General features: G+C 35.2%; 1 long non-coding RNA gene across 1 annotated transcript; it reads left to right on the forward strand.

The window, feature by feature from the left end:
• The first annotated feature begins 469 nt into the window (after positions 1-469).
• LOC116662119 lies at positions 470-8517 on the forward strand. The gene is made up of 3 exons (XR_004318102.1): positions 470-593; positions 4353-4354; positions 8498-8517. It is a non-coding gene; the product is annotated as an uncharacterized LOC116662119 (long non-coding RNA).
• Positions 8518-9143: the final 626 nt, after the last annotated feature.

Raw genomic sequence — 9143 nt, forward strand, 5'->3', positions numbered from 1 at the left:
GTGCAGCCACTGTGGAAAACAGTATGGAGATTCCTCAAAATACTAGGACTAGAATTACCATAGGAGCCAGGAATCCCACTCCTGGTCATATATCCAGAAGGAACCCTATTTCAAAAAGAAACCTTCACCCCAATGTTCACAGCAGTACTATATACAGTAGCCAAGACATGGAAACTGCTTAAATGTCCATCAACAGATGACTGGATAAAGAAGAGGTGATTTATTTATACAATGGAATACTATTCAGCCATAAAAACCAACAACATAATCCCATTTACAGCAATATGGATGCTCCTGGAGAATGTCATTCTAAGTGAAGTAAGCCAGAAAGAGAAAGAAAAATACCATATGAGATTGCTCATATGTGGAATCTAAGAAAAATAAAAGACAAAACATAAATACAAAACAGAAACAGACTCATAGACATAGAATACAAAACTTCTGGTAACCAAGGGAGAGGAGGGTGGGGATGGACAGAATAGGATTTCAAAATTTGTAGATACTGACAGGAATATGTAGAATAGATAAACAAGGTTATATTGTATTACAGAGGGAAATATACAGAATATCTCATGGTAGCTCACAGTGAAAAAGTCTGCAACAATGGATTTATGTATGTTCATGTATACTGAAAATTGTGCTCTACACTGGAAATTGACACAACAATGTAAACTTACTACAACTCAATAAAAAATGTTAAAAAAGAAAATATTGAAAAGTCTACTCTAAACAGGAAATAAGAGGAATATATAGAGATGAGAAAATCATAACTGGAAATGTCAAAACTAAAATGAGTTGCAAGAGAATAAATATGTGATGTTAAAAAATGATATCAAAATCATAAAAGGTGGGAGAGGGGAGCAAGGAAATATAGACTTTTCTCTCTTATCTTTTTAAAAATTTATTTATTTATTTATTTTGTTCTTTTTAGGATGTGTTTGAGCCTACATGACTCCTAGTCTAAAGCAAACATATATAGTAATGGGTTAATATACTTGAAAAACTATGTAATCATTAACCAAAAGCGTACAATACAGTCACAAAACCCAAAAAGAAACCATGTTAATAGAAGAGAAAATTCCACGGGGTCCAAGATGGTGGAGTAGAAGGATGCTGGTAGCTCACCCTCTCCCACAAGTACACCCAAACCCACATCCACAGACCCACCCAGCCAACCAGAGCACCTGCTGAACAACAATAGAACATCACACTCTTCAAAAGACAAAGACGCCAAGAATCTGGTAGGAGTAAAGGAAAAAAGAAAGAAGAAAAAAGAAAACAGTGTGGGACCTGTCCCACGGGGAGGGAGCAGCAAAGGGGGAATACAGCTCATTTGTTGAATCTCCCTCTCTCCAATGGAGAGGCCAGCAGGACTGAGGGGGATCCTCCAAGGCTCAAATCTGTATGGAGCACCCTTTGAAAGACAGAACTAAGTTAAATGGGTACAGAGGGTCCCAGTGACACCCAGCCTGAGATGGAAGCCAGCAGCTGGGGGACAGGACAAGCTGCCAGAGACAGGCGGAGGACTGGGGCAACTGCACTGAGGCAGCCCTGGGGCACTGCAGGGTGCTGCGTGCCACAGATGAGTGGGTACACAGGGCAAAACAACCTGGGCCCTCCATAAAACAACACGGCTGATGTGCCCTGGGAGGAAGGGTACCATACCCCATCTCTGAAAACCCACGGAAGGTTTCCCAGTGAAGAAAAGTGGGCTCAGGCACAGCCACCAAATCCTCCAGCTCTTAGCACTCAGGCAGAGGAGGGGTCAAAACCAGAATCTGTACCTAAGGGTTTCGCGGCCTCAAAGGCCAGAGGAGAGTTGTTTACAGCCCAAGGCAGATAGGTACTTTATGCCCTGGTACCTCACAGAACTCGCATTGCCAAGACAAACAAAGAGCTGAGTTCTGTCATGGAGCAGGGGTGAGACTGTTCCACTGTCTTCCCACGGAGCATGGACCCAGGGTGAAGCGGGCAGGTGCACAGACCAGGGGAGTGACAGTGCAGGGAGAGGGTGGGTGGAAACCTGCCTTCCTGGGAGGAATGCAGCACATGACCGTGTTGCTGGGAGGGGGCATGATCCACCCACCTACCTTGCCCGAGCACAGTTTCTGACTTCGACATCGGGAAAGGTAGTGACCCGCCTGCCCACCATTAAGCAACACCTGACCTCAGTGTTGGGAGGGGGCGTGATCTGCTTGCCTATTAGGCACTTGGAGCAGCACAGACTAGGGCACCAATGGAGGGCCTCTGGAAGCAGCAAGCTGAATTCATGAAATGTAGCAAAGATAGAAAGATTTCTTCATAAAATCATTAAGAGTGCACAGTCTCCAGAAAAACACACCCCATTTTTTAAAAAAATCTTTTTATATCTGTTCCATTTTCTATTACCTATTTAATGTTTACTTTTTAAACAATTGTATATGCTTCCAGGTTGAATCCCTTTTAAATTTGTCTTTTAAAATATTTTGATTATTATTACTTTGAAAAAATCCACCTCATTTCATTTTTATTTCTCTTGATTTTGATCTTCTGTTATTGATTATACACACGTTTCCACTTTGTTTTTTGCTCTTTTCTACTTTTTTTTTAATGGTTTTTAAAAGATGTCTCAACTCTATTGCTATTCTGCTTCAAATTGCTGTTCTATTATTGATTATACACTGTTTTCAAAACTTTATTCTCATTACTTTTAAAATTCTGTTTTTATTTTATCTTTTTATATCTGTTCTATTTTCGATTACCTTTTTAATTTTTACTTTTTAAACAGTTGTATACGATTCCAGTTTTCATCCTTTTTAAATTTTCTTTTAAAATATTATTCTTATTATTATTTTTAAAAATCCACCTCATTTCATTTTCATTAATCTTGTTTCTGAAGTCCTGTTATTGATTTTACACAGGTTTCAAGTATTGTTTTTTGCCCTTTTTTTCCTGTTTTTAAAGTTTTTAAAAGACATCTCAACTTGATGCTAGTCTGATTCAAATTGTTCTCCTAGTATTGATTTTACACTGTTTTCAAACCTTCCTTTTCTCCCTTCTTTTAAAATTCTCTTTCTCTCTCTTTTTTTAAAGTTTTATTCCTGCATAGGTGTTAGATAGATAAATAAATAAACTTCTTAAGGACCATAATAGATAACTGATACTCCATAACCAACAGTGCCAGAGAGATAAGAGCAACATGAAGAAGCTGAGGAACCACTCCCAAATGAAAGAGCAAGAGAAATCCCCTGAAAGAACAGTCAATGAAATAGAAATTGATAACTTACTAGATTAAGATTTCAAAAAAGGAGTGATCGAAGTAATGAATGACATAAAGAGATAGTGTTCTGAGATAAAAATACGTCAAAAACTAAACAGAAGCTATAAAGAAGATCCAAGTAGAATTGGTAAACCCATTTTTGGAGATGAGAGCTGATCTAAAGTCTGTAAAAGCAGACTATATACTGCAGAGGAACAGATAAGTGACCTAGAAGACAGGACAACAGAAAGCACCCAATCAGAACAGGTAAGAGAAAAACAAATAAAAACTAATGAAAACAACATAAAAGACCTATGGGATAATACAAAGAATGCCAATCTTTGCATAATATGGGTTCAAGAAGAGGAAGAAAGATCAAAGGGGATTGAAAAAGTATGTGAAGAAATCATGACTGAAAACTTCCCAAACTTAAAGAAGGAATCAGATATCAAATACAGGAAGTTCAGAGAGTCTCAAGCAGGAAAAACCCAAACAGACTCACACCAAGACATATATTCAATATAGCCAGAGTCAAGGATAAAGAAATGATCCTAAAGGCAGCAAGAGATAAATAAAGAGTGAGATACAAAAGAATCACCGTAAGGCTCTCAGCTGATTTCTCTACACAAACACTACAGGCCACAAGGGAGTGGCAAGATATATTCAAAGTCCTGAATGAAAAAAAAAGATGCAGCCTAGGATACACTATCCAGCAAGGCTATCCTTTAGAACAAAAGGAGAGATAAAGAATTTCACAGACAAGCAAGAACTAGAAGAGTTTAGCAAAACTAAACACATGCTAAAATAAATATTGAAAGATCTACTCTAAATACAAAAATCAGGATGCTACAGAAATAGAAACTCAAAACTGGAAAGGTGAAAACTACCATGAATTATGAATAGAATAAACATGAAATTGTATAAGAAGACATCTAAATCATTAAGAGTCAGAGAGGGAAGCAAGAAAATATATAGTATGTTTATTCTTTCCTTTTCAAATTGTTGTTCTTGGTAGGATGGGTTTGAGATTATATTACTATCTGTTTAATACAAACAACTATAGTAATGTGTTAATAGACTTACAAAAAAGGGTAACCACAAGACAAAAACTTAGAAGTGAGTCACAAAAACTAAATACAATCCATGATAATACAAAGGAAAATGACCAAACCAATAAAGGAAGAAGAAAGGAACAAAGAGGAAATACCAAACTGGACTGCAAAAATAAGTACAAAATGGCAATAAACACATATCTATCATTAGTTACTGTAACTTTTAATGGAATAAATTTTCCAATCACAAGACAGAAAGTGGTAGAATCTACAATACAGCAAAAACCTTCCATATGCTGCATATAAGAGACCCAATTTAGGTAGAAGGACACATATAGATTGAGAGTGAAAGGATGGAAAAGTATATTCCATGCAAATGGAAAACCCAAACAGCAGGTGTAGCAGTACTGATTTCAGACAAAATAGACTTTAAAACAAAGGCCATAAAAAAAGATAAAGCAGGACATTTTATGACTAAAGGAGTAATAAAACATGAGGGATTATACATGTTAATATATATGCACCCAATACAGGAGCACCTAAGTACATAAAACAATTACTAACAGAGATAAAGGGGGATATTGATGGGAATACAATAATTGTTGGAGACTTTAACACCACATTAACATCACTAGACAGATCTTCCAGACAGAAAATAAAGAAGGCAACAGAGAAATTAAATGATACAATAGAAAAATTAGATTTGGTGGATATTTTCAGAGCATTACACCCCCTAAAGATACCATATACTTTCTTTTCAAGTGCACATGGAACATTTTCTAGGATTGATCATGTACTTGGGCAGAAAAGAAGCCTCAACAATTTTAAGAAGTTAGAAATTATCTCAAGCTTCTTTACTGACCACAATGCCATGAAACTAGAAATCAACTACAAAGAAACAAAGGAGTAAAAAAGGAAAGCATGGAGATTAAACAGCATGCTATTAAGAAAACAATGGGTCAAAGGTGATATCAATGTTGAAATTGAAATATACTTTGAGAGAAATGAAAATGAAAACACAACCACACAAAGTTTATGGGACACAGCAAAGGCAGTGCTAAGAGGGAAGTTTATAGCAATACAGGCCTTCCTCAAAAAACAAGAACAATCTCAAATAAATAATCTAACACACCAGCTAAAGGAATTAGAAAAAGAAGAGCAAAAAAACCCAAAAGGCAGCTAAAGGAAAGAAATAATAAAGATCAGGGAGGAAATAAGTAAAATAGAGATTATAAAAAAAAATAGAAAAATCAATGAAATCAAAAGCTAGATTTTTGGAAAAGTAAATATAAATGACAAACCCCTGGTGAATCTCACAAAGAAGAAAAGAGAGAGAGCACAAATAAGCAAAATCAGAAAGGAAAATGGAGAAATTACAACAAATAACATAGGAAAAAAATACTATCATATGAGAATATTATGAAAAAATATATGGAAACAAAATGGATAACCTAGAAGAGATGGACAAATTTTTGGAAACATACATACACGAAGACTGAATCCAGCAGAAACTGACAACTTGAAAAATCCGATTACTAGAAATGAAATCGAATTAGCGATCAAAATACTTCCCCATAAATAAAAGTCGAGGACAAGACGGCTTCATTGGGGAATTCTACCAAAAATTCAAAGAAAAAAACATTCCAGTCCTTCTCAAACTCTTCCAGAAGATTGAAAACGAGGGAATACTCCCCAATTCATTCTATGAAGCCACAATAACCCTGATACCAAAACCAGGCAAAGATACCACCATCAAAGGGAATTACAGACCACTATCACTGATGAACATGGATGCCAAAATCCTTATCAACATATTAGCAAATAGAATCCAACAGCACATAAAAAAGATTATACATCATGATCAAGTGGGGTTCATCCCAGGGACACAAGGCTGTTTCAACATATAAATATCAATCAATGTAATACATCAAGTAAACAAGAAAAAGGACAAAAGGAAATCATCACAATAGATGCAGAAAAAGCATTTGATAAAATTAAACACCCATTTATGACAAAAACTCTCACCAACGTGGGTATGAAAGGAACATATCTCAACATAATTAAAGTTATATGTGACAAACTTACAGCCAGCATAGTACTCAATGGTCAAAAACTCAAAAGCTTCCCACTAAAATTTGGGACAAGACAAGGATGCCAACTATCACCCCGCCTATTTAACATAGTCTTGGAAGTCCTAGCCACAGCAATCAGGCAAGAGAGAGAAATAAAAGGGACCTAAATTGGAAAATAAGAGGTAAAAGTGTCACTATATGTCAATGACACATTACTATATATATATAAAACCCTAAAATGTCCACACAAAATCTACTAGAGCTTATTGAAGACTTCAGCAAGGTAGCAGGTTACAAGATTAACGTACAAAAATTAGCTACATTTCTTTACACTAATGATGAGTCAACAGAAAATAAAGATAAAAATAAACTCCTTTCAAAAAGCACCAAAAGTAATGTAACTCCTACGAATAAATATAACCAAGGTAGTGAAAGAATTTTACACAGAAAGCTATAAACCATTGATGAAGGAAATTAAAGAAGACTTTAAAAATTGGAAAGATATCCCATGCTCTTGGATTGGAAGAATCAATATTGTTAAAATGGACACATTATCCAAGACAATCTACAGATTTAATGCAATCACTATCAAATTACCCAGGTCATATTTCACAGAACTAGAAGAAATCATAATACAATTTATATGGAACCACAAAAGACATAGAATTACTAAAGCATTACTGAAGAAAAAGAAACAGGCTGGAAGAATAACTCGCCCAGACTTCAAATAATACTATATAGCTACAGTAATCAAGACAGAATGGTATTGGTACAAAAACAGACATAGAGACCAATGGAACAGAATAGAGAGCCCAAAAATTGAAACCACAAACTTTTGTTAAACTAATCTTTGACAAATAAGGCAAGAATATTCAATGGAATAAAGACAGTCTCTTCAGCAAATGGTGTTGGGAATACTGGACAGCAGCATGTAAAGCAATGAAGCTAAAACACTCCTTTATGCCATACACAAAAATCAACTCAAAATGGATCAAAAACTTAAACATAAGACAAGATACAATAAACCTCCCAGAGGAAAATATAGACAGAACATTATCTGACATACATCTCAAAAATGTTCTCCTAGAACAGTCTACTCAAGCAATAGAAACAAAAGCAACAATAAACAAATGGGTCCTAATGAAACTTACAAGTTTCTGCAGAGCAAAGGAAACCATAAGTGAAACAAAATGACAACCTACAGAATGGGAGAATATTTTTGCAAATGATGTCAACAAAGGCTTGATCACCAGAATATATAAGTAGCTCATACAACTTATTAAGTAAGAAACAAACAATCCAATCCAAAAATGGGCAGAAGGCCTAAACAAGCAATTCTCCAAAGAAGACATACAAATGATCAATAGGCACATGAAAAAATGCTCTATACCACTAATTATCAGAGAATTACAAATCAAAACTACAATGAGTTATCACCTCACACTAGTCAGAATGGCCATCATTCAAAAGTCCACAAATGACAAATGCTGGAGAGGCTGTGGAGAAAGGGGAACCCTCCTTCACTGCTGGTGGGAATGCAGTTTGGTGCAGCCACTGTGGAAAACAGTATGGAGATTCTCCAAAAGCTAGGAATAGCCTTATCATATGACCCAGGAATCCCACTCGTGGGCATATATCCAGAAGGAACCCTACTATAAAATGATAGCTGCACCCCAATGTTCATAGCAGCACTATTTACCATAGCCAATACATGGAAACAGTCTAAATGTCCATCAACAGATGACTGGATAAGGAAGATGTAGTATATTTATACAATGGAATACTATTCAGCCATAAAAACTGACAACATAATGCCATTTGCAGCAACATGCATGTTCCTGAAGAATGTCATTCTAAGTGAAGTAAGCCAGAAAGTGAAAGAAAAATAACATATGAGATCACTAATATCTGGATTTAAAAAAAAAGAACATAAATACAAAATAGAAAGAGACTCACAGACATAGAATATAAACTTGTGGTTGCCAAGGGTTTGGGGGTGGTAGTGGGAAGGGACACACTGGGATTTTAAAATTTGTAATTACTGACAGGCATATATTGAAGAGATAAACAAGACTATACAGTATATCAGGGAAATATATACAAGATATTGTTGTAGCTCATAGTGAAAAATAAAGTGTGACAATAAATATATTTAAGTTCATGTATAACTGAAAATTTGTGCTCTACACTGAAATTTGATACACCATTGCAAAATGACTATAATTCAATTTAAAAAAAAGATAAAGTAAAACAAAAGAAAATTATCAAAGTATAAAAAGAAAAACAAAGAAAAAAAAAAACAGAACAAACAAGAAATTCCAAATCAACTGGAAAACCAAATTCAAAATGGCAGTAAACACATGTCTATCAATAATTACTATAATTGTCAATGGACTTAAAATGCAATTAAAAGACATAGTGTGGCAGATTGAATAATAAAACAAAAAACTACAGTATGTCTCCTACAAGAGGCTCACTTTAGAGTGAATGACACACATAAATTGAAAACGAGAGGATTGAAAAGGTTATTTCATGCAAATCAAAATGGCAAGAAAGTGGGTATGGCAATACTCACATCAGACAAAACAGACATTATAACAATGACCATAAAGAAAGATAAAGAAGGACACTATATAATGATCAAATGAACAATACAAGATGAGAATATTACACTGTTAACATATATGCATCCAATATAAGAGCACCTAAATATATCAAACAAATACTAACAGATATAAAGGGCAAAATCAATGGGAATACAATCATCGTAGATGATTTTAA

This window comes from Camelus ferus, chromosome X, assembly GCF_009834535.1.
Source record: "Camelus ferus isolate YT-003-E chromosome X, BCGSAC_Cfer_1.0, whole genome shotgun sequence".
Taxonomy (NCBI): Eukaryota; Metazoa; Chordata; class Mammalia; order Artiodactyla; family Camelidae; genus Camelus; species Camelus ferus.